At 39.6% G+C, this 27,754-nt stretch overlaps 1 long non-coding RNA gene across 1 annotated transcript in view; it reads left to right on the plus strand.

The window, feature by feature from the left end:
• The first annotated feature begins 477 nt into the window (after positions 1-477).
• Positions 478-27,754, plus strand: part of LOC134298227 (uncharacterized) — a 102,885-nt gene continuing 75,608 nt past the window's right edge. The window contains exon 1 of the long non-coding RNA XR_010005188.1: positions 478-646. This is a non-coding gene — a long non-coding RNA (uncharacterized LOC134298227). The remainder of the gene's footprint in view (positions 647-27,754) is intronic.

Genomic DNA, 27,754 nt, shown 5'->3' on the forward strand with positions numbered 1-27,754 from the left:
CAACAACAGCAATAAATATTTTACTACAGTTATAATTATTGCTACTAGGATTGCCAGAAGGAAAGCTGGAGAGGGCATCTGTATCTTTGATGGTTATGTAGAATAGGGCTTTTCAGCAGATGTTGCTTGTTGCCTTCTTGCAGAACATATATAGGGCAAACATTCAGTGTCGTTAGACATATAGGACAGACAACAGATAGAGGTATTATGTGAGCATTTTTCCAACTTCAACATCCTGGAGCAGATGGAGATTGTGCTCGATTCTGGCTACATGGAGATGCTGTCGCTCCATCCGCTATGACAAAGAGCCCTTGATCACAAACCTTCATCCTGTTCTCTCACACACACACTCCCAACTCCAAAACCGAACTGCTCTCTTTAAACCCTAAAACAGAACTCTCTCCTTCCAACCCCAAAACAGCACTCTCTTCTTCAAACCTCAAAACAGAACTGCCTGGAGCTCTTTTTTTTCCTCTGCACTCTAGGACCTGGCTGCTCCCATCTGCTCTGGCTGGCCAATCCTAGGAGTCTCTCTCTAAGCTCCTCCCCCTTTCTAACCACACTCAAGATGGCTGCCTGGCATTCCTCAACAAAATGGATGCCTGCCCCACTCACTGTTACCAAGGCTTCATTCCAGGCCTAATAGGTAAGTTTCACTACAAGGGGTATAAATGTCACAAATAAATGAATAGATAATGTGTTGCTTTCTTTTACTTTTTTCAAAATATTTATGTTCCCCTAAAAATTGTGTATGTTCAGACTTACATACAATTTTAAATATGGTTTTACATTTAAAATGCAGGTCTGAAAAGAAATTGTATCAACTGGTTCAGGAATAGTTGGGCAGCAGGTAATAGCTAACAATTAGGGACATCAACAGGGTCAGCCCAAGACACTTTGTTGTTGGCATTGCTTCCTGCCCCACATACAGGAGCTGGCTGGAGTGGGGGCTGCATATTTTTTCATTACTTATTGGGACAGAGCCCTCAATGATGTCTGAAGGGAGTGGGCCAGCTTAGAAAGAACAAAACTCTCTCCTCTGGTACGCAAAGACTGATTACAGTCCTAGGAAGCAGATCTAGAATGGAAAGAGACTTTAATCCTCTGTTGAAATCCTCAGGAAATCCCTTTTCCCAAGCCAGCATTTGTATCATGAGGAGATCCCCAATTTAGCTTAGGACGGCCTGTGAGAAGAAAGCAGATGCTGAATCCACTCACACAGAGCAAGCTTCTGTACGCTCTCTCAAAAAAAGGGATAAGGAAGGCATAGATCTGTCTGGTTTGATCAAACAATTGATCATGCAAACTGTCTGGTTAAAGCAAAAACAATTATCCAAGGGAATGTGATGGAGAAACAATATCTGGCACTGGTGGTGAGTGTGCTGCATTTAATATTGACAAAAAGTAAAACTCTATACTGGCTAAGAATTACAGTAGAGTCTCACTTATCCAACATAAACGGGCCGGCAGAATGTTGGATAAGCGAATATGTTGGATAATAAGGAGGGATTAAGGAAAAGCCTATTAAATATCAAATTAGGTTATGATTTTACAAATTAAGCACCAAAACATCATGTTAGACAACAAATTTGGCAGAAAAAGTAGTTCAATACACAATAATGCTATGTAGTAATTACTGTATTTATGAATTTAGCACCAAAATATCACAATATATTGAAAACATTGACTACAAAAATGCGTTGGATAATCCAGAACGTTGGATAAGCGAGTGTTGGATAAGTGAGACTCTACTGTACTTGCAAGTTCCATTTTAATGTTAGCTCGCAAGTCAATTTTTAAACATTTTTCTTCTAATCTGCTATTCTGGTATGAGACTTCTGGAACCCAAGGGAGACGAGGCTGGCTTCCTCCATGCTTTTCTTTCATTGGAATGGGTACTTTTTGTTTAAACAGACTTTTAATGTGTAATGGTTTAACTTTTCTATGCTTCATTTTAAAATTCTGTACACTTTTAATACAATTTCATACTGCCTTTTAATTGTATTTAAAATGTAATTGTTAGTTTTTAATTGCTTCTTCTGATGAGCTCCCTTGGTCCCACTTTGGGAGAAAAATGGCATGCAAATGAAACAAACAAACAAACAATAAAATGTTTTGAGCTTGCTAGCAAACTACTGGGCCTTTTTGCAATGTGCTAGAGCACAAAAAAGACAAAAAAGGAGAAAGGAAATGCCATTTGAACACATCCGGTACATGGTTCTTTCCTTTTATGTGCCAGACCTATGGAGCCCCCGGAGACGCAGTGGGTTAAACCCTTGTGCTGGCAGGACTGATGGCTTGAAGGTTGGGTTGCTGACTTGAAGGGTGCCGATTTGAATCCAACCTAGGGAGAGCGCCGATGAGCTCCCTCTATCAGCTCCAGCTCCATGTGGGGAAATGAAAGAAGCCTCCCATAAGGATGGTAAAAACGTCAAAACATTCGGGCGCCCCCTAGGCAACATCCTTGCAGACGGCCAATTCTCTCACACCAGAAGTGACTTGCAGTTTCTCAAGTCACTCCTAACACAAAAAAATGTGCCAGACCTATTAGTGATCAAATTGTTGGCACATATCTGCAGAAGTATTGTGCAAAAATGGTATGTGTACTGCTATGAGACTTGCTGCTGCATGTTTTTCCTTCCTTTTCTTCACTGAGCATCCCTCCCTATGTCTTATGTCTCTTTTTATTGGTTGCCGGTGGCCCAGATGAGTTAGCAGTAAAAAGTGACCTGCTTGCATTGCCAACTTCTTGAAACATCTCATTGGGGAGGAGGCTGCTCAATTTCAAGACCCTATGCACAGATGCCTCATTTCACAATGCTACCTCTTTGTTGTTTTTACACAGGGTGTGCCAAAATCATATTTAATAAATTACAGTTTAAATATCATAAATACTCTTGGGTATATATTGATCTCATGTATAAGTTGCGGACAAGTTTGGTTACCAAAATTGCAGATTTTCATATGACCTGTGGATATTCCACGGAGAGGGGAAAGCTGTTTGGATTTTCCTGAGGTCCCTTCTACACAGCCCTATATTCCAGGATCTGACCCCAGGTTATCTTTTTATCCCAGATTATATGGCAGAAGAGATTCATATAATCCAGTTCAAATCAGATAATCTAGGATCAGATCCGGGGATATAGGGCAGTGTGGATCCAGCCTGAGATGGACTAAGCTTTCACCTTTTGTTATTCTATTCAGCTCCTTTTTGATAAGAGCTAAGACACAGTACTTACATTGATCCATGAAGAAGTCAGCAGAGTTTTTGGGGTCAATGTTTTGACTAAAATTTCTAGTATATGGAGTGGTTAGCAATAATCAAAATGCAAACAAATCATTGCAAGGTTGAAATATCTTCTTTGGGATTGAAGCCCATTAAATTCTGAGGAAGTTTTGCATAAACGTATGTAAGACCAGGGTGTCTGTTTGTGATGGATAATGAGGCCCAAGGGCATCGTATATGGGAGGAAATTTGGGTTGTTCCGCAGTCTTGCTCAGATGAGAATTTCAGAAAAAAAAACAAGAAGAACTGAAACATCCCTTTTCACTAACGATTAACTGTAATCTGGGCCTGCTTTGGGTTACCACTTATAATGGAACACAGCAGCTTTGCAAATCCCACTGCTCAGGAGGCAAGCACTCACGAGATCAGCATTGACACAAGATTTTGACCTTCGAGTTGTACTGTTTTGTCACAATCTGCTCAGGCTGACAGCTGCAGTTCCAGCTATGAGGTTATAAATACAAATAGAGTCTTCTGATGCCCTTGTTCTTGGTTTTGATATTCACAGGGAATGGTTTTTTTGGGCAAAGTTGGCTCACTCTGACTAGGATGAGACATCATTTCATTTGCACTTGTCCTTCAGTGCTGTGACCATTGATCTGGGACCTTTGTTGAACCCCAATCTGTACTGAATGACTCAGATAGTGTAACACTTTATGTTCTCCTTCAGTCACCATCTCCCTCCATCTATCCTACTGTTAGGCAGAATGGTAGTATCATCTAGTATACCTAAATGGTAGGAATAGGATGTTGTGAATTATCAGCACATTATTATTTACTTAGCAGTTATAACAATTTTTACCGTCAGAGTTGGGGAGAAGCAGATCCAGGATATTCTGGGTTGGGTGTCCAAAGAACATGGGCTTCATCTATAGTGCAGATTTAATGCAGTTTCAATGCTATGGTTCGATGCTATGGAATCATGGGAGCTGTAGTTTTACAACACCTTTAGCCTTCTCTGCCAAAGGGTGCTGAGATTACAAATCTCAGGATTCTATAGTACTGAACCAAAGCTGTTGAAATGGCTTCAAATTGCATTAATTCAAATCACATCATTTACTGAGACCTTTGGAGGATCCCAGAAAATCTTGGTTTCTGTGAACCCTCTATTTTTCACTAGCCATGGGATGACTGTGTGTGTTTGTGTGTGTTTGTCTATCAGAGGATTCATAGCTGAAGTCTATATGTGGAATGTCATGGTACACATGACCATGTCTCACTGTGGCACATAGGCTTTATCATTGTGAAGGGAAATAGACATTGTGTTCTCGCTGGGCCTCATTATGTTGGAAGTCTAATTTGTACATGACTTTTGTCTTCATGAGCTGAGGCAGCTATTTGGCTTTCCTTGTGCTTCCCTGCATAAGAATCAACATCACAATGGCTTATTGCCTATATTTCCCCCAACCCCCCCATACATCCTTTCATGATTATACCAGGTGGATGAGATGACATTTGTTTGCCAACTCAGTGACACTGACATCTGCGAGGTGGATCAATGTGAATCCGCATATGTACTGCTCAGATATCAAGTCAAGGAAGAGCTGACATGTGCACTGCTGTTTATTAATCAAGTTTTAAGGACAGGTGTTCTAAATTAAGAGTTCTCTCCTGTTATATGCATGGTGATTCATCTCACTTTGTTGACTAATGCTGATGTATGTGCCAAAATATTCCACATTTGGATTATTTGATCTTACCTTACCCAGTCCTTTGATTTGCATTTGTTTTTGATTGCTTGTGGTTGCTGGAGATATGTGGATTGCATTGCAAATGTTACCAAATTATGCCAGATGCTTTAGTGTTGGGGGTCTCGAAAACTGTGCAAAAAGTTTTCCTGCACAAGGTTTTTTGTAATGGCTCAATTTAAGGTTTCAAAAACTTGTTAATTGCCTGTCTCAATGCTCAGTGTCTTTCTTCACAATCCAATAGAACAGTGGTTCTCAACCTGTGGGTCCCCAGATGTTTTGGTCTTCAACTCCCAGATATCCTAACAGCTAGTAAACTGGCTGGGATTTCTAGGAGTTGTAGGCCAAAACACCTGGGGACCCACAGGTGGAGAACCACTGCAATAGAATAAGAAGTCTAATGAATCAGATCAAAGGCTTGTTTAGCCCAGCATTCTGTTGAATTAGATGCTTTTGGGAAGTCTACAAGCTAGACTTGATAACATTAGTTCATTCCCACTGATGTTCTGCAGCAACTGATGCACAAAAGTATGATACCTGCGATCATGCAGGTAACATGGCCAGGTCTTCCATACAAAGCAGGATAAAAATGTGGCTGGTATTTATTTCATAATACCATGGCTCCTCCTGTTACTGCTTGCACTTCAGTTAGTGGAGTGTCTTATTTCATTGATAGAGAAAACCTGTCAATGGTATCCAAGAGGATGATGTTCCCATTACTTCCACCAGTGAATGAGGCAGAAGCGGGATCTCTGTCACAATTCCTTGTGGCAGCCTTACCCGCTGCTGGAAGAGGAGTTGGAAAGATCTTCCTCTTATGGGTTGCTCTGAGTTTTCCAGGCTGTATGGCCATGTTCCAGAAGCATTCTCTCCTGTTGTTTTACTCACATCTATGGCAGGTATTCTCAGAGATTGTGAGGTCTGTTGGAAACTAGGCAAGTGGGGTTTATATATCTGTGGAAAGCCCAGGTTGGGAGAACCCCACTTGCCTCGTTTCCAACAGACCTCACAACTTCTGAAGATGCCTGCCATATATGTGGGCAAAACGTCAGGAGAGAATGCTTCTGGAACATGGCCATGCAGCCTGGAAAACTCACAGCAACCCAGTGATTCCAGCCATGAAAGCCTTTGACAACATCTTCCTCCTGTATTCCAACTGAATGGACCTCCATGTCTTAATGTGGCTGCTGCTGATAAAGTATTTTGGGGGAGACGGGAAGATATTTACAATCATAGCCATAGTGCTAGAGTCATGATTATGTAGTACTAGTGGATATGGCGCAGTTATGCCATCCATTCTCTTCATTGTATGACATTTTACTTGTGCGTTTTGATAAAGCTACTTGAAACTACAGTAGAGTCTCACTTATCCAACATAAACGGGCCGGCAGAACTTTGGATAAGCGAAAATGGTGGATAATAAGGAGGGATTAAAGAAAAGCCTATTAAATGTCAAATTATGTTATGATTTTACAAATTAAGCACCAAAAACATCATGTTTTACAACAAATTGTAAAGCAGTCCAAAACATGGTAACGTTATGTAGTAATTACTGTTTTTATGAATTTAGCATCAAAACATTGCAATATATTGAAAACATTGACTACAAAAACATTGGCTACTAACAAATTGACTACAAATAAAGATAGAATTGCATAAAATGAACTTACAGTATCAGCATTGTTGGAAATTAAATCCATAAAAAGTTCAATCCTTGCTGTCTAGAGAAACAGCTGTAGATCGGGGCAGGAGGCAAACTGCGTTGGATAATCCAGAACGTTGGATAAGCGAATGTTGGATAAGTGAGACTCTACTGTACTTCTTTTCTAGATTAGTTAACCTGGCAAATAAGGCAATAAAGCCATGTTTCTCTATGTAGTGGATGAAAACAAATGCAATAGTGATCTCGATGAAGCATTGAAAAGCAAATGTTTTTGCTTTGGTTCATTAGCCACCAGATGGTGCTGTCTCTTTGCATTTCCCTTTTTACAAGCTAGCTCTTTATTCTACAAAAGTATTGACCTAAAGGTAAATCTTCCCCACACAACACATTTTTTAAAAAAAAAATCATTTTAAAAAACACATCTGCTTTTTGGTCCAGACCATAGTTCTTTTATAGAATAAAAGAGCTAGTTTGCAAAATGTGTTTCAACATTTCTGTAAAACCCCAGAGGTAACCATTCAAGAATAATCTAAAGTCGTATTTCAGGGCTGCACGTATGACATAATGGGGAAGAACCAGCTAAAACTAGCTGTCTCAGCACATCATGGGATACTGAGATCTTTCGGCAGCACTCCAAAATGTCTTTGTGGTCCCCTCACAATCTTTGTAGTGGAAGATTCCAATACATGCAATGAACCATCAGCAGTGATGCAGTGCAGAACTCAATGCCTCCTTGAAGGTCTCAGCACCTGCATAGTCATAATGAATCAAAGCGGGAGGGGGAGTTAGAGAAAAGCCACCAAAACATTGCAAAAGAAACTGAATAGACCAACATCAAAAGGTGACAGAAGTTTGTATTCATGCAGCCTGCGTCTTTGGGACATCCAATTTCAGAATGATCATGCTCATATGGAGATATTTCAGGTGTATTTATTATAGTTTTCTTTTAGGGGAGAGGATTGAAAAGTGAGATTGGGTAATTATGGTCCTCTGAATTGTAACCTTCCCACATCACTAGCTTTTGGCAGATGAGAGCTGTAGGACGGCAATAGCTTATGAGGCAAAGTCACCTCCCTCTGTCCTAAAAGTATCAAGCTGAGCCATATTTCATCATTGTCTTTGTTATGTTTGTGATTTCTACAGCATATTTGGCACACACCACATACTGAGAGTACAGCTCTTTACGCAAAAGACCCTGCAATCTGTACTTTTATTTGAATGATGCAGAGGGAGGGAAAAAAGAGAAAATGATTAGTAGGAAACAATGGCCAAGATCCTGCATGAAGCAGGCAGAGCATAAAACTTTGCTTGTGTAATTATTTTTTCTACGCTCCCCCAAGACTGGGGAGAGGCTGCTGTTTCTGCACAAAAAGTATTGTTTTAGCACAGTAAATATTTTTTTCTATATATAGTCTGCAACTGTATGTTTCATACACATTTCTTGATAGAAACCCTATAGTGCGAAGTATGGTGTGCAGGTCTTTTTCTTGGTGTGAAATCCTGAATGTTGAGATTGTAGTTGACATCCTCCTCAGTATTTACAATGGTGTAAGCTAGACTTACTGTGGCATGAATGTTGGAAAAGAAATTTATTACTGTGGCCTCATTGGAAAAATTGCAAATGTTGCTTAAAATCCACCTTAGAAGCTAGGTGGTTAGACCAACCAAAGGAATTCTGTGACACTGGTGAGCAGAATGCCGAAGGATTTAATATAACAAGCAGGGTGGTCCAGCATTTCTGTGTTCTCAAATAATATGCTGTCTCCAGGTTGGTTCATCAAGTGCTCTGCTATGGCTGACTTCTCTGGTTAACAGTCCGTTCTGTTGCTTGATGATTATGGCTTGCTGCCAGGAGTAGACTGGCTTGTAGCTCTTTCAGTGGTGGAGTATCCATTGACCTGTAGACACCACAGACATCAGAAGAGCTGCAAGGCCAAGAACAAGCCATGAGAGTAAAGACGAAGATCTATCCAGAGGAAAAGTGTTCTTATCATACATCAAGGGAACCACTGACCGCATGGGGAAACTGATGAAGAAACACAACCTACAAACTATCTACAGATCCACGAAGAACATCCAACAAATGCTACATTTGGCGAAGGACAAGAGGGATCCTCTCACCTCTGCAGGAGTCTACCATATACCATGCAGCTGTGGACAAATCTACATAGAGATCACCAAACACAGCATTGCCCAAACACGAATCAAAGAACAGAGAAGCCATTGAAATCCACAAGCATGTGGGCAATTTCAACAGAAAGGAGGAAACCATGAAAATGAACAAAATCTGGCTGCCAGTATTTTAAAAAACTCTAAAATCAGGACAGTAAATACAGAACAACACTCTGAAAACGGGGGAATTCCAGACAGGAATCAATCAGGGTCAGCTAACACCTCCCAACAAAGGATTCCCCCAGGTAGTAATCATCCAGGCCTTGAAACTGCAAGGCCATTAAATGCTAATCAAGGTGATTAATTACAACATTCATACTTGCCTCCAATAGACAAGACTTCTTTCTCTCACCCTGAACATTCAACAGATATGTAAACCCCACTTGCCTAGTTTCCAACAGACCCCACAACCTCTGAGAATGCCTGCCATAGATGTGGGTGAAACATCAGGAGAGAATGCTTCTGGAACATGGCCATAAAGCCCAGCAAACTCACAGCAACCCAATATAACAAGTAGTTGTGACAGTCCTTTCTGTTGCTTGGTGAGTTACGGCTTGCTGGCAGGAGTAGACTGCCTTGCAGCTCTTTCAGTTGGTGCAGTTGCCTGGCTTTTGAGGTGGGTTTTGGGAAATTGGTAAGATTAGGATACAGATTATAGTTATCATATGACAGCTACGTCACCCATACAGGATTTCTTCTTTGATGCTAAGAGATGTAATTAATATTCTTCACCCTTAAAGCCAATATCTTGGTGTGGGAGCCACAGTCAGCAAATCTTAAATGCACTAGTCAGGAAAGACTGTGCTGAATATCCTTTGCCTTGGTTGAGGATTTGTAGCCACTAGAAAGATTCTGATATACAAAGACAAATGTCTGTAATGCAGAAACAGCAATGAAATCATTTCCTTTCTTTGCTGCAGGCTTTCTTTATTTTGGGAGGTAGCACAACTTTAGAGGTAGTGAAACCTTTTAGGTCTAGAAATCATTCACACTTGCCTCCAACAGACAAGAGTTCTTTCTCCCACCCTGGACCTTCCACAGATAAATAAATCTCCCTTGCTTAGTTTCCAGTATACCTCACAACCTCTGAGGATGCCTGCCATAGATATGGGCAAAACGTTAGGAGAGAATGCTTCTGGAACATGGCCACACAGCCCTGAAAACTCACAGAAACCCATAGCAAACAAGTCTCCTCCTCATTGGTAGCTCTACGCCAACATGATTGCTTCAAATCAGCACTCTTTTTGTTTGTGTTTGCTGATTGTTGGTGCTGACAAAACACTCGTTGTTTGTAGCTCCCTCTCATATGAGCTGGCTTTTTATTCCATTTTAATGCGGACATTTCATCAGAGGTCATTAATTCAGTATGTTGCTGGGCCATTTACAAATATGATCTGATGAATATTTCATTGATTCCCAAGAAATTCCATCAAAGCACTGTAACGTGGCAGAGCCTGTGTGAGCTGGGTGTTTAACCCAAAGCTCATTTCATCAAGGACTAATTGCAAACATGTTAGGCAGCACAACTTGCGCATATCTACATTACCATGCTTACATGTGTTTTTTTTGTTTCCTTCTTCCTTTGATTATTGCCTATTTCTTTTTAAAAAACGGGGTCATTCAGATCCCAAGAGGCAGCCAATTCATTTATGGGCAGGGATGTAATCCTCACTCAGATGCATATGGTAGGCCTGGATCAGATTGTTTCCAGTTGGTGTCAGTTTTACAAATGTGTATTCTTATGCCCATTCCATTTCTTTATAAATCAGTCCAAAAACAAATCTAAATTTATTTTCATACCCATTGAATATGCACTTCTGAATGCCTATTCTTTGAAAGATCATACTTTAAAGCATATTTTAAAACAAAATACATGTGGGCCCTTGGACCCACTGGAGTCTGATTCCAGGACATCCCATGGATGCCAAAATCCATGAATATTCATGTTCCAGGATATACAATGGTGTAAAAAACAAAAACAAACCCAAGGCATTCCTTGTATAAAATGACAACATTAAAATCAAGGTTAGATTTTTGGTGTTTTTTGGGGGGAATATTTTCCTCAGTGAAGTTGTGGATGCAGAATCTGTAGATATGCAGGGCTGTCTGCAATTCTTTATATGCCCATTTTGCAGAAGTTACTGCTGCTCAACCGCATAGTCGTTTCCGACTCTTCGTGACATCATGGACCAGTCCACGCCAGAGCTCCCTGTCGGCTGTCGCCACCCTCAGTTCCTTCAAGGTCAAGCCAGTCACTTCAAGGATACCGTCCATCCATCTCGCCCTTGGTCGGCCTCTCTTTCTTTTTCCTTCCATTTTCCCCAGCATCATGATCTTTTCCAAGCTTTCCTGTCTTCTCATGATGTGGCCAAAATACTTCAGCTTTGCCTCTAGTATCCTTCCCTCCAATGAGCAGCCGGGCATTATTTCCTGGAGGATGGAATGGTTGGATCTTCTTGTGGTCCAAGGCACTCTCAGGATTTTCCTCCAGCACCAGAGTTCAAAAGCATCTATCTTCCTTCGTTCAGCCTTCCTTATGGTCCAGCTCTCGCAACCATAAGTTACTATGGGGAATATCATTGCTTTGACTATGCGGACCTTCGTTGCCAGTATGATGTCTCTGCTCTTCACTATTTTATCAAGATTGGCCATTGCTTTCCTCTCAAGAAGTAAACGTCTTCTGATTTCCTGGCTGCAGTCTGCATCTGCAGTGATCTTCACGCCTAGAAATATAAAGTCTGTCACTGCCTCCACATTTTCTCCTTTTATTTGCCAGTTATCAATCAGTCTGGTTGCCATTATCTTGGGGTTTTTTGATGTTTAACTGCAACCCAGTTTTTGCACTTTCTTCTTTCACCTTGGTTATAAGGCTCCTCAGCTCCTCCTCACTTTCAGCCATCAGAGTGGTATCATCTGCATACCTAAGGTTGTTAATGTTTCTTCTAGCAATTTTAACTCCAACCTTGGAATTGTCAAGCCCCACATGTCGCATGATGTGTTCTGCGTGCAAGTTGAATAGGTAGGGTGAAAGTATGCAGCCCTGCCGTATGCCTTTCCCAATCTTGAACCAGTCTGTTGTTTCATGATCTGTTCTTACCGTGATCTGTTCTTACTTGCAGAAGTAGGAAAAGTAATATTTTCTGCTTTGTGCATTCTGGAAGTTGTAATCCAAAAGAATTACTTTCACATATTTAGAATTTTGGTAAATTTGCCAATGTGCAAAACCCAACTGATAACAGGAGGGGATTTCAGCCTGAACTCCAGATATTTTGATTTTTTTTCATGTCAGAAGTGACTTGAGAAACTGCAAGTTGCTATGGTGTGAGAGAATTGGCTGTCTGCAAGGACTTTGCCCAGGGGACAGCCGGATGTTTGATGCTTTTACCATCCTTGTGGGAGGCTTCTCTCATGTCTCTCATGGAGCTGGAGCTGATAGAGGGAGCTCATCCGTGCTCATCCCAGGTTGGATTCGAACTGGCAACCTTTAGGTCAGCAACCCAACCTTCAAGTCATCAGTTTAACCCACTGCACCACCGGGGGCTCTATTTCAAATTTGGAGACACATTGTAGTCACCGTGTTTTTCTCTCAGTGGATTTTCTGCATCAAACAAAAAGCTGGGAGAAGTGACATGAAAGCACAAGAGGGCTTGAAGCAGATGAGGTTGTCATGTCACCTTTCCTCCTCCCATAACTTCCCACGAATGAACAGGGCAATGGCATGATAAAAACCTTGCTTGGGAACACTCTTTGATCCAATCCACGTAGTAGGAAGATGACATCACTTCTGCTTGCTTTCAAATACAGACAGAATGAAATCTTTGAGCATCCTGCTCATAGAAAGGAGGCTGTGCGGAGTGACTCTCATAGGAATCAAATAGAACTCTTTTCTCCCCAACTCGCTGCCTTCTTTTGCTGCTGTGAGGACATCCAAGTTATGCTTCATTTTAGATTGCACATTGAAGGAGTTATCCAAGGTGCTAGATCTATTTTGTAGGGATATGATTCTTGGATGCCTGCCTAATTCCTCCAAAAGCATCATTTCCTGTTGAGCGCTGTGTTTCCTTTTTTTATTGAGGTGTTTTAAAAGCATCTGTTTCTGTCTGATCTTGGAAGCTAAGCAGGGTCAGCCTTGATTAGTTCTAGGAGGAGAGTCTGCCATTGACGATCAGGTGCTGTTGGTTATATTCAGAGGAAGGAACTGGCAAAACCATCTCTGGGTATTCCTTGCCCAACAAAACTTAATGAAATTCATGGGGTTGCCACAAATTAAGCAGTAAAGTTGCAGTGTTTTATTTCTTACTGATGTGTTTAAAAAGTATTTTACCATAGACTTTCAATTAACCAAAACTCAAGCAACTCTCAATCAGCCAGCAAAAAACCCAAAAAGTTTACCTTTTAACCTTAAAGCAAAAAAAGGTGATATTCATTCAGTTTTCAAGAAAGGTGCATACAAATTTGCCAGTATAGCATCATCTACTAATGTAGATCCAAAGCCACCCACATCAATTTTTCTTGATCTTGTCCTAGTAGCTACATTATCATCAGGACCTGATGTTCCTGATCTGATGTCTATCCAGTAAACTCTCTACTCCTATTGTAACAGTTTTAAGTGTGGATGTGTCTGGGTTTTTTTTTTTAGTTACTTGGGGTTAAAACATATGTTAGCAAAATTCATTCAGTTGAAAAGTTGCTATCAAGCAAACAGAAACTACATTTATCCAGCATCTACCATTGCACATGAGTACTGGTTTACTGAGATTGTATTATATTAACATGTGTCTTTGTTTGTATTTTAATGTTTAATTTGTTTAATTTGTAGAAATGTTAATCAGCTTAAGTTTAATGTCATACAGCTCTGACTCTTATCCTCTCTCTATTAATTACATATATTTCATTTGTATAGCCTCATATCTGCAGAGCCCCCAGTGGCACAGCGGATTAAATTGCTGAGCTGCTGAATTTGCTGACTGAAAGGTCGGTGGTTCGAATCTGGGGAGTGGGGTGAGCTCCCACTGTTAGCCCCAGCTTCTGCCAACTTAGCAGTTCGAAACATACAAATGTGAGTAGATCAATAGGTACTGCTCCTATTGGTGGGAAGGTAATGACGCGCCATGTAGTCATGCTGGCCACATGACCTAGGAAGTGTGTACAGACAATGCTGGCTCTTTGGCTTAGAAATAGAGATGAGCACCAACCCCCAGAGTGGGACTCAACTCGACTTAATGTCAGGGGAAAACCTTTACCTTTACTTTATATCTGCAAAACTGGTACTCACAGTTTAATTTATCTACATCTGACAAAGCATGTCCTCTCTAGGCATTTTCTAGATCTTCCAGGAGAACCTATGGAATGTTTCCAAAGTTGACTATAGAATTGCATTGGAGGGCCTGGCAATGCCTAGAGAGGGATATTCTATGGCATGCTTCTGTCATTCATATGTAGTTCATTTGGTAGGTTTCACTACTGCCCACAGTTTTGCATATCCTTGTAAATACTGGAGTATTTTGAAGGCAATCATACCAAGCCAAGCATGATAGCCTATGATGGTATGATGAGTACTGTACCTCTTGTTCTAGTTATACTGAAGTGAAAAAAATGACATTAAAAACAAACAGTCCCCCCTCCTTGACTCTTTCAGTTGAATCTTTCCTTTCCAAAATAATTCTGCAGAACATTTATCAGTGGACACAGACTTGGACCAATTTATAGCAACTATTCCAACATTTCTAAAATAATAAAATATTGAATTATCTTCTGAGTGAATAGGGAAAAGGTGATCACCTATGAAGGTGATATATGCACACTCCACCTGGGGGTGCCAAAGTGGCACCCATTTTAATGTCATAACTTTATATAGTCTGGTTTTTATCACAGTTACCCATTTTTGCTCACATATCTTAAACCATTACATAGTTGCCTGATCAGCCAAAAGAATGAATAAAATATGTATAGCTTGCCAGCCCTCTGGGAAACACACATATTTAAAGATAAAAAGATTCTGAACATATCCTTGAATATCTAGGTTCTGATGCATGTTTAAATGTTGGTCTCAACATTCATTCAACTGTGATTCACACTTTTAAAAATCCCGAGACTCTGTAGGATGGATCCAAGACTATTGAAGCAATATGAAACTTAAGTGACTGTTTGGTACAGTTCTCTCTGACGTCTTCTTTATTTCTATGGCCCCTTCTACACAGCTGAATAAAATCCCACATTATCTGCTTTGAACTGGAATATATGGCAGTGTGGACACAGATTAACCCTGTTAAGCTATGCTAATAATATAATCTATTGTATATACATATAATATTGATAATATTATAATGTAATGCAATATAATCCTAATAATAATACAATATAGTAATGTAATAATTATATATTATATATTACATATAATATTGCTAATAATATTGCAGTATAGTGGTATAGTACAATATAGTGATTTATAATACTAATATTGTGCTATGCTAATAATATAATATATTGTATGTACATAGAATGATAACAATATTATAATGTAATACAACATAACAATAATACAATATGATAATATAATAATTCTATATTACATGTAATATTGCTGATAATACTGCAGTATAGTGGTATAGTGCAATATAGCAATATATGATACTAATATGGTACTATGCTAATAATATAATATATTGTATGTACATATGACTTGTAAGCCACCCTGAGTCCCCTTCGGGGTGAGAAGAGCAGGATATAAATGTCACAAATAAATAAATAAATAAATAAACCCAGTTCAAAGCAGATATTGTGGGATTTTCTCTGCCTTGATATTCTGGGTTATATGACAGTGTGGAATGGCCCTAAGTCTTAGCTGCATTATTTGTATCGAGGGTTGAAGTCTAAAATTTGGAGCACTGCTCTTGCTAGAAGGGAATGTGTGCCAGCATCAAACAACATGCTAGATTTAATACCAGATTGAATCTAGCTGCTAGAGATTTCTTTTGTGAGCCTATCTCATCTTTATCCATTCTTCTGCAGTGGAAGATGTAGCTCTGAAGAAGCAGTAGTGATTAGTTTTTGAGTGTAAAGAAAGTTGGTCACACTTAGTAGTTCAGTAGTAAACTTTGAAGAGATGGTATGTTGTAGGATGTGAATTTTTAAGCTGTATTTCTTTTAACTTTTATAAGCTGCTTTGACTTTGAAATTGTAAAAAAGACAAGAAGATGGTGATGGTGATATTAGGGGCCTTAACAGGACTTTCTCTGTAGAAAGTCCAAAAGACTGCACTGTGTTGATCTACAATGATTTCCAGCAACCTTCCTTTCTTTCAAGAACAGGGCTTTTGTTTTGTTTTGTAGAGTAAAACACTTCAGAGTGCAACAGGGATACCACACAACAATAAATCATTAGTAGGAAAATCCATGTTCCCGTCTGTTACTGTGGGCACTACAACCAAATTCAGAGATTAAGGGAGAGGAGGGAATTTGACAAGGGATAAATCGTACAATCACAGAATTCGACCATCTCGTTCCAGCACCCTGCGATGCAGGAATATATAACCAAAGCACTCCCAAGAGATGACCATTCAATGTCTGTTTAAAGACCTCTAAAGAGGGAGAGTATACAATTCTCCAAAACAATCTATACGACTATCAAACAGCTCTTGCCATTAGTATGTTTTTGCCATTGTTGAGGTGGAATTGAATCCATTGATTTATGCCCTACCTCTAAAGCAGCAGAAAACAGGCTTGTTCTATGGGCCTGATTTTATTGAGATTTTTTTCCTAGTCCTGTTTCTTCTTTCACTGCAAAACAAAAAAGAGAAATAGAGCCTGGACTACTTCCCTGTCCGCAACTGGCAACATGGATTAGGGATATGCTAATTATGAATTCTGAATGAAAAGGGACAGATTGAAAAAAATGTAGAGTAACTGATTAAAGACAATGCTATTTTTTCCAGAATGCGATTTGTTTGTCCTCTTTTGTCTTTCTGAAGTCCCTCTCCTCTTAATCTCATTGTGAATGACAAGACAGGTGACATTCTTCTGAGACAATTTTTTTCCAATCAGACTTTAATACAATTCATAACCGTTAAAGTCTCTACTTTGGAATATAGAACTAATATATAATTCTATGACATCTGCTGCAAATAAAACAATACCAAACTATTCACGGTTCAGTACTTGGTTAAAGTATTGCCTGTCATTGATATATAGAGTATGCAGAAGTTTTTCTGTATGCTCCTTCTGTTGAAGCTTTAACATAGGAATCCATGAGTGGGTCTTACATCAGATTGGTGGAGCATAATGCCAGCCAGTATAACTCCTTTCACCTAGCTCAATTGACTATTTCAACATCAGAGTATATATCCTATTGCCCATATGTGATGGGATGGGAAGAGGCAGCACCTGTGCACCATCAAGCTACGGTCCCAGTATATTTACATGCACTTGCTCAATATCCCCTGGGCAACGTTCCAGCAGACGACCAATTCTCTCACACCAGAAGCGACTTGCAGTTTCTCAAGTTGCTCCTGACACAGAACCCCCCCCCCCCCCCTAGACATTAGCTAATCTAAGGTGACTAAATTCCTTTGCTGGTATTAGTGGGGATGTGCAAGAGATGTTGGACAATGAAAGGTGGAGCATGGAGAGCATAGTTGCACTCATGTCCTGTTTGTGGGCTTCACATGGGTATATGATTGTGGGCACAAATTGTTGGATTGGATAGACCTTTGATCTACTCTGGCATGGCTCTTCTTCTATTTTGTGTTGCAGAATTAGGAATGAGCAGCTTTCCAGATCACAGTTACCTCAGTCTGAGAGAGCATGATCAATATTGAGGGACAATGGAGATCCAATATAATCTGGAATATGTATCACTCCTTATCAATGAAAAATTTTGTGCCAAGATAAGATAGAAGACTTGAGATGGGGCTGTTATCAGTAATAGTTTGTACTGGCAGGAGAGTTCCTTACCACTTTCTAAATCTGGTGAACTTCCATGGCTACCACCCCTCAAAGTAATTTACTCTAAAACCAGCCCCACTTCTGATTCTGAAACTTGGCAGAGGAGGAAATCACGTAAAAGCAACCAGGGACATGGGATATATGAAGGCAAGAGGTTGCAGATGGCACCCACATCTTCAAAGAATCATAGAACCATAGAGTTGGAAGAGACCACATGGCCATCCAGTCCAACCCCCTGCCATGCATACAATAAAAAAATCCCCTTTTTGATTGCCTCCCTGGGCCTGAATTAACATTATGAGGATGACATGAAATCGGAATATAATGTTTAGCCCTGTCCTTTGTTTCCTCTGCAAAGAAATAGAAGACCCTTGGGCATCAAAGATCCATTTCATATTATACAGAACAAGCCCAGATGCCCCAAAGTGCCACATCAAATATGACATACATAACAGTGAACCAGCATCAATACTAACTCTCTGACAGATATAGTTGTATGATGCCCTTCTTTTCTAATGCCTGGTAGCTACCTTTGCACTTTCAATCACTTTTAATATATTTCAGGTTGATTAAACATACACTTGATCACTCAAAGAATGAACATTTAAAGTGGAAAGGTAGGAGTGGGGAAGTCTAGCGATTTCCAGATACCGGGCTTTAACTCCTAGCTCTCCCAGCTAATACTAGTGAAGGTTTACTAGGGATTTTGGGAGTCATGACACAACATCTGGAAGACTAGAAATAAAAAGTTAACAAATAAGGACTACTGCCTAGAAGAGAGTAAACAAGGACCACAATTTATGTACCTATTTATTTTTAATATTTGTAAATAATACATTCAACCTGTGTATCTCCCTGCCTAACAATACAAATTGAGAGGAGTAAAACCCCTTAAACCCATGATTTAACACAAAAAGACTCTAAAATGCACATAATTTCACTAATTGAACATAGTGATACTCCTAGGGCACATCCATCAATAATAACTATTTCTACAAATAACAAAAAGTCTACAGGGTTCCCATGTGCCTATTTTACAGAAAACAGAAGGGCCAAAGGCAACTTCCTGTTTAAAGAGCTATGTGGGCTAACCGCCTTTTAAATATAATAATTGGTATTGTACATTTGCTAGATAATTATGAAAACAGAACTAAATAATGAACTTCTGACCCAACCCCTCTGAGGCTACCTTTATAGCCAGCAGTTGAATTGAACGAAGGAGGCCTATTTGACTGACAATTGAGTTGCAAGAAGGATGGTATTCCTAGCCTTCTCTGCCAACAAGCAAGGCTGCAATGGGAAACTAGATAGAGATCCTAATTTTAACTGTTGCATTCTCACTCACTGGTGGGAGGAGGCTGGAAACATCTTCCATGTCCTGATGAAAAACAGGTAAATATATTTGCTTTCTTGATGTGGCTGCTGGCTGTTAAGATGGGCTAGGGGACACATATAATAGTATTGATATAGGCACACTGAATATTGAGAACTACAAAACAAAACAAAATAAGAATCGCCAAAATAGGGGGGAGGTGTTTAAATGTGTTTCAGTTAACGGGGGAAATGTGTACAAAAATGTGAGCATTAGGCAAAGTGTGCAAAGGAACACCAACATTATGGAAAACACATGTGGAAAATGTGTAAAAATTTCCATGAATGAGGAAAAAAACAAAGTCTTGCAACCAGATGCTAATTGAGGGAGGATAGGAATGCAATCAAAACTGTGATTCAGACAGTGGCAACAAAACCAAAACTGAGATTTTTTAAAATATTCATAGCAGGCACAAAAGTGCTCAGACACCTTTCATAACAGACAATTATAAACCTGTGATTCCACTTTAATTATCGAGTAGCACCCAATCGAATGAGGCATCAGAGCTCTCTGGTTGTGAATTCTACATATCTCTCTCTCCTAGTTTTACTTTAAAGAACATGTCAATGGTGCTAAATCTATGTTTGGACCAGGGATCAGCAGCTTAGAAGCTCCTCTTAAAGGGGGAATAAAAAATCCATGCAATCCAAGCCCGGAAACCACCAATTACTTGTTTTTTTTTACACCTCCTAAACTAGCCTGCTGCAACTGTAAGTTATGGTGGAGTATCTTAGCTCATGGATTCCCAAACTCTGGTCCTTCAGGTGTTTTGGACTTCAAGTCACAAAAGTATCTTAGCTCAGGGATTCCCAAATTCTGGTCTTTCAGGTATTTTGGACTTCAAGTCACAACAGACTCAGCTACTTTGGCCAATGATTCTGGGAGATGAAATCCAAAAACACTTGAGGGATCAAAGTTTGGTTTCCCAAAGTTTGGTTTCTGCATTAGCTCACCTCCAATACTGAATAAGCACGGAACTAACAGATCACTCAGTTCATGAAATGAAGGGAGGCTTCATCTTGTCTTTTGCATCAGACAAAGCAACCTTTTTGGACCAGTCCTGGTGATTGATGGGTCTGGAATAAAAGCAGATGCCGAAATAATGGCTATTCTTTTCCTGCATATGGTATGTGGGAAGTATCTTAAACTGGGCCAAACTGATGTATCTGGTTGAAGGCAGCACGCACAGACTGGTGAGGTTGGAGGCAGGGTTCTTTTTCAGCCCTACCTGGTGATGTTAAGGAACTGAAGCTTTCCACTTTTCTATGAAAATCAGTGGTTCCCAATTTTTGGTCACCCAGATGGTTTTTGGACTTTCTCTCCAAGAAGCCTTGGTCAGCATGGCCAATGACAAGAGATTATGGGAGCCAAAGCCCCAAATACACAGAGGGCCAAACAACATCTACTGTACAATACTTTCCAAAGAGCTGTTAAGGGCAAGCTGGATGATTTTACCTCATGACAGTCTGGAAACTTGGTAGAATTGTACCTCTTCAAAGCTGGCAGTGAGTTTCGCAAAGTGTTGGCAGTTACCTCTAGTTTAGTTTTGTTACAATTTGTTTAAAAAAAATCTTGGCTTGAAAGATGAAAGGAGTGCTGCACAGCTGAATTTCAAAAAGGTGTTTAATGTGCTGACTCACATTAGCACAGCCAGCCTTCCCCACTGTCATTGTCCTTTCTCTCTTATATAGATGTCACATCCAATGGTATAAACCAGTTTGCATTTTTTTCAGCCAATGATGAATTAGCAAGCCTTGTCTTTATACAGGGTCAGGGTTGCTAATTCAACATCTTTGGGTTCTTTTCCTTTCCCCGCCTTTGCAAAAGTGCTACTCAGGTTAAAAAGAAGAGGGTTTGAACAGTCCTAAGCTAAGCATATAAATCCACCACTCTCCTCCCCAGTTTCCTTTCTGGACCTTATCTCCTCTGGCATGCAGAAATGTAGCTTTTCCTGACAAAGAGGATAACATCTTCTGTTTAATTTCACTATGTCATTTTCACAACTCTCCAAATTCATGACTGATTTTTATGCACTCAGAAGTAAATCTTAGCGCTTAAGGACATATTAGGAAATCTATTACCCTTCCTATTTAACTTGTATGCAGAACGCATCATACAATGTGCAGGGCTTGATGAATCCAAGGCTGGAGTTAAAATTGCTGGAAGAAACCATTTTGATAGCTGAAAGTGAGGAGGAGCTGAGGAGCCTTATAACCAAGGTGAAACAAGAAAGTGCAAAAGCTGGTTTGCAGTTAAACATCAAAAACCCCCAAGATAATAGCAAACAGACTGATTGATAACTGGCAAATAGAAGGAGAAAATGTGGAGGCAGTGACGGACTTCGTATTTCTAGGCGCAAAGATTACTGTAGACACAGACTACAGTCAGGAAATCAGAAGACATTTACTTCTTGGAAGGAGAGCAACGTCCAATCTCAATAAAATAGTGAAGAGTAGAGACATCACACTAGCAACGAAGGTCAGCATAGTTAAAGCAATGGTATTCTCCGTAGTAACCTATGGATGCGAGAGCTGGACCATAAGAAAGGCTGAGCGAAAGAAGATAGACGCTTTTGAACTGTGGTGTTGGAGGAAAATCCTGAGAGTGCCTTGGACCGCAAGAAGATCCAATCAGTCCATACTGCAGGAAATAATGCCCAACTGCTCACTGGAGGGAAGGATATTAGACACAAAGATGAAGTACTTTGGCCACATAATGAGAGGACACGAAAGCTTGGAGAAGATCATGATCCCTAGGGAAAATGGAAGGAAAAAGGAAGAGGGGCTGACCAAGGGCAAGATGGATGGATGGTATCCTTGATGTGACTGGCTTGACCTTGAAGGAGCTGGGGTTGGCAATGGCCAACAGGGAGCTCTGGTTTGGGCTGGTCCATGAGGACACAAAGAATCAGAAGCAACTGAATGAGTAAACAATAAAAGGTAAAGGTTTCCCCTGACGTTAAGTCCAGTCATGTCTGATTCTGGGGGTTGGTGCTCATCTCCAGACCGGCATGACTGCATGGAGTGCCGTTACCTTCCCGCTGGAGCGGTACCTATTGATCTACTCACATTTGCATGTTTTCGAACTGCTAGGTTGGCAGGAGCTGGAACTAACAGCAGCTGCTCACGCCACTCCCAGGGTTTGAACCTGGGACCTTTCGGTCTGCAAGTTCAGCAGCTCAGCGCTTTAACGCACTTCGCCACCGGGGCTCCAATAACAATAATAAATCTCCATGTGACTACCTTCACAGGCTACAAATCACACCTTAGTTACATGGCACATTTTTCTCAGTTGCAAAGCAAAGCTCAGAGTCTTTTAAAAGGAAAATAACCTATAAAGCAGATGGGAGAACCTCTATGGGTTGGAACTTTTCCACAGTTGCTTCATCCCACCTCTCTACTAGTCTTGGTTCAGAAGCTAATGGATTCCTATCTAGATGGACCATTTGATCTGATAATTTGGTCTAAGGCTCTGTCTGGGCTCTTAGGTATAGGTTTGTAATGTAAGCAAAGGCCCTTCAGGTTGCAATATTTCACAGTCAATGACAGAAAAACATCTTTTGCAAAAGACTATTTTAAATTACAAACATCTCCATAGGAGAGAAATGTGTGACTTTCTTGTCCAGAATTTAATTTTTGATTTAACTGATATTTATTTAGGCATTTCTAAGCTATCTTTTACTGTGTCTCTAATGCCTGCATCTATGAGAATTGCTTCTGGGAGTGCTGAGGTCTTAGGACATCCGTCTGTTATTCATAGTGGTTCTTTCCCAAAGAATTATTTCCTAATTCTTTTCTCAAGGCCTTATTAGCCTGTAATATAACCAAGAAGGTTTTAATTTATTTCAGTTAAGCTTGAAACATTTTCGAAAAGCATTTCATGGCATGAGTCACTTGATGTCATCTGAGAGATTTTGTTCCAGATTTCAACAATTGTTTTCCAAATTCATTTGTTTCAGTTTATATAAAATGCATAATTAAGGACACGTGGGTTCTTCTTTAGTTTCATTTCAGTCTGGCTGAGTATGGCTCATTAGTAGGATGTTGGATTCAAAAGAGGGCAGGGCTCCTACACTTTTAATAAAGAGTTGTGTAGAAGAGGAGATTTCAGTAAGTTTGGAGTCCCATGCAAACTAACATCAGCTCTTCTATAGTTCTGTTACTATGAAGAGCTTATCTGTCTTCTTTTACATGTGGTTCAAGGCAGTTTTTGGAAAAGAAAAGGTCCCATCCTGCCATTTTACAGGAAGCTCTGCATTTTTCTTCTTATCTCTCTATACAGCACCACTAGTGGGAAACACATGGGGGAGGGTGACAGGAGTTGCAGTCCAACATCTGGAAGGCCACATGTATCTCCTCAATGACCTTGGACAACATCAGGTAGTAGTATAAGCATGGCAATCTTTTCTATGGAAAATTAAAGCCATTTTTCCAGATCCCATTAGGGAAAATATTTATTTATTTACAATATTTCTACCCTGCCTTTCTCTACCCCAAAGGGTGTCAATGTGGCTTTACACACAGGCAACAATTCAGTGCCTTAAAAACAATGTACAATTAAAATGAACATTTAAATGGAACAATAACATGCATTAAAACAATTAGAAACATTTAAACAATACAATCACAATTAATCACGTAATCCACAAGCATAGTCCGGGCCATTCCTATAGTCATTGAGCATTATTCCATATCTATCTATTGCACAAGTTTTCCAAAGGCTTGATTACAAAAAACCTGGTTTACTCATGAATTTTAACTGGTTAACCAAATCCCCATGAGTGTCCACTGAAGTTTATCTGCCTTGAGTGTCCACTGAAGTTTATCGATGGAGCCTCATTTCTAAATTATTATGCGTTATGGAACTACTCTTCATAATTCACTTTATAAAATTTCACCACCACAATTTTTTTTCAGGCCATGGCTCTGGTCACAAAGCCATGATTTTACTCTCTTACGGAAAGTCAAGAGGGAGGAGGCTAATCTAATATCCCTGGAGAGGAAATTCCATAGCCAAGGGGCCACTACTGATAAGGCCCTGTCTTTTGTCCCTGGTAATCACACTTATTTGTTTGTTCATTTTTGCTTTTGTTAGGAGTGAGTCTTAGTTAGGAGATTCATGGCCAGTTGATAAATCTAACCCCAAGGCCTTCCACAGTGGTTTCCTTGTCAGTGGAGACTAAATCTTCTTTCACCTGAGTCTGACCTTTAAAGGAACTTTCCAAGGAATTTAATCTATCCCTCAATTCGCCACCTTGGATCTCTCCCAATGTTCACCACCTCATTAAAAACACTTCTACTATTAGTTGGTTATGTCCTTCAAGTTATATTCATTTTAGGTGACACTGAGGTGAACCTATCACTATTTCTTGGCAAGATTTATTAAGAAGTGAGTTGTCTTTACTTTCCTCTAAGTTTGAGTGTGGCTTACGCAAGGTTACCCAATGGGTTGCCATAGCTGAGCCTGGATTTCAGTGCTGGTTTCCAAGAATCCTAGTCAAAAACTCAAACCACTATACTGCACTGGCTCACTTTTTACTATTAGCTGTCCATTATGTCACTGAAGCTTCAGCTGCTACCTGAGTGTTCAGTCAGGGCTACATTATGAATTCCAGAGCAGGTCAGAGGAATGGAGGCCCTCCATTGTTTACTGGAGCATTCAGTTATCCTAGCCAGTTTAAATTAGTGGTGACTGACTGTGAAAATTGTAATCCAATAACATCTGGGGTATCAAAATTGTCTGTCTTTGTTAGGGCAAGAAAGGGGAAATCCGAATTATTTTATTTTCTTAATTTCTTATTATTATTTTCAGAGTTATTGTAAATAGTGCTACATAAAATTATACAAACATTCAGAACATGAATCTGAATTATTTTCTGAGTGTACTCCAGATATTGTAGATAGAAATGAGGACTAATTGTCTTCTCCATAAGCAAACATGTGATGGGATTTCAGTAATACTGTACATTGGTATAAATTGACATTTTAGTTGGCAGAAATTGACATTCAAGGTGCATTCCAAATGAACATTTGTACATGTTATAATTATTTGAAGTTGTTCCTGCAAAATATTAGGAAGGTTACGAGTCCTTATCAAGTATAAAAGTAGATTAATACGTAGATTAATAAATAGCAGATATATTTGCATTCTCACCCCAAATTTGACTTGTAGGGCCCAGGAACCATCAACTTAAATACAATATGGGTCAATATAACCCTTCAAAAACAATCATGTGAGCATTGTGGATGTTTTGTGGCTGCACAATGCTGACAAACCACTGAGGAAAACGAAATGAAACAACAAGGAGCAACAACGAGAAAGCTGTCTTTCGAAAGATGGCATACAGTAGAGTCTCACTTATCCAACGTAAACGGGCTGGCAGAACGTTGGATAAGCGAATATGTTGGATAATAAGGAGAGATTAAGGAAAAGCCTATTAAACATCAAATTAGGTTATGATTTTACAAATTAAGCACCAAAACATCATGTTATACAACAAATTTGACAGAAAAAGTAGTTCAATATGCAGTAATGCTATGTAGTAATTACTGTATTTACGAATTTAGCACCAAAATATGATATATTGAAAACATTGACTACAAAAATGCGTTGGATAATCCAGAACATTGGATAACTGAGTGTTGGATAAGTGAGACTCTACTGTATTTGCTTAGCTACAGCATAGGGCGGTGTAGTTCACACTGCAAAATTTTGTTATAGGCTCCTCTTGTCCTTCACTCTTTTGAGAATACTTTTCTGCTTATGCTAGTTATTGTTTTAGTTGAATGGGAATCAGAAGCAATGGAATCAGCACATTTTAAATGGTTTTTGTGTTCTGAGACATTCCTACTCACGAATATTCAGCACTCGCAATACTTATGAGGTTTGAAGTTTGTAATCTGCGTGAAGGCAGTTCAGTTTCTTCTGTGTGGATACAAGCGATACCTTTTTGTGTAAATATTTAAACAGCAAACAGCCCTTTTTCTAGTGAATTCAGCTTCTCCCAAGAATAGCTTACTGAGTACTTTTCAAACCACTTGGCCTATCTCAGTAAGACAATATCCGTTTGAGGTTAATGAGGAGAATAGCCATTTGGGGTTAGTGGCAATTAGAAATTGCTCTTGGAGCAATATTTTATCTCTTGTGGTATTTAGTCTCTTGTGGCCCAAGCAAGAGTTCTCTCAGTCTGGAAATGCCTTGCAGCTGGAACACAAAATGCAAGATCACACAGGAAACACAGTGGTCTTGATCGTTTTCTGAATTTTAATATTTTAATATAACTATCTGGACAAATAATGATGTCATCCAAGACGCCCAGTTCCTAACAACTCTGGATATCACCAGAATATAATTATTCATGTGCTTATAATACCCACACTCATTAACTTGGTGCAGAAAGAAAGGGGACAAAAATAAATAAATATACTGAATGGCAAACAGTAAAGCAATGTTTAGAAAATATATCTTTATTAAGCACACTAACTACAAAAACATTTCTCTTAGCAATATAAAACTGATAGAAGGGGATAAAACTGATATGTTGCTCACTACTTAATTGTATATTAGATAAATAAGAATAATATTTAGCACAGCAGGGCTCTAGCACAGCAGGTTAACCACCAGCTGCAATAAATCTTACCAATCGAAAGGCTGGGTTGGGGAGAGTGCCCAACCTTCAGCCCAGCTCACTGCCTACCTAGCAGATCGAAAACAGCTATGAGTAGATAAATAAGTACCGTTTAAGTGGGGAGGTACTTTAATGGGACCATAAAGAAATACAGTCTGTGAACAGGGCTCTTCAACATGGAGGATGGAGCGACATCACCCCCTCTTCCTCCCATGGCCGGAATCGAGCACAAACTCCAGACGGGAAATGCCTATATACAGTAGAGTCTCACTTATCCAACACTCGCTTATCCAACGTTCTGGATTATCCAACGCATTTTTGTAGTCAATGTTTTCAATACATCGTGATATTTTGGTGCTAAATTCGTAAATACAGTAATTACTACATAGTATTACTGCGTATTGAACTACTTTTTCTGTCAAATTTGTAGCTAAACATGATGTTTGGGTGCTTAATTTGTAAAATCATAACCTAATTTGATGTGTAATAGACTTTTCCTTAATCCCTCCTTATTATCCAACATATTCGCTTATCCAATGTTCTGCCGGCCCGTTTATGTTGGATAAGTGAGACTCTACTGTACCTCTATTTGTTGTCTCTCCTGTCTGTGTATAATGGCATTGAATGTTTGCCATATATATGTTCTGTAATCCATCCTGAGTCCCCTTCAGGGTGAGAAGGGCAGAATATAAATGCTGTAAATAAATTCTATAAATAATAAATAGGCAAGAGACAAAATGGGGGTGTAAACAGGAATTAGATATCCAATCCCACAGCTGATGGTATTATTTTCTTCCAAGACCAACTTTCTCTAATGCAGACTATGCCAATTTTGTTGAACTGTATATATATATATATATATCTATATATATAAAAGAGTGATGGCATCAGGGCAGTGGACAAAACAACAAAACTACAGGCCCCCCAACCTCGAAATTTGACAACACAACCCATCATCCACGCCTCTAGGTTGATACAACAAAAAGAAAAGAAAAATAAAGTCC

This window comes from Anolis carolinensis, chromosome 4 (assembly GCF_035594765.1).
Source record: "Anolis carolinensis isolate JA03-04 chromosome 4, rAnoCar3.1.pri, whole genome shotgun sequence".
Classification (NCBI taxonomy): Eukaryota; Metazoa; Chordata; class Lepidosauria; order Squamata; family Dactyloidae; genus Anolis; species Anolis carolinensis.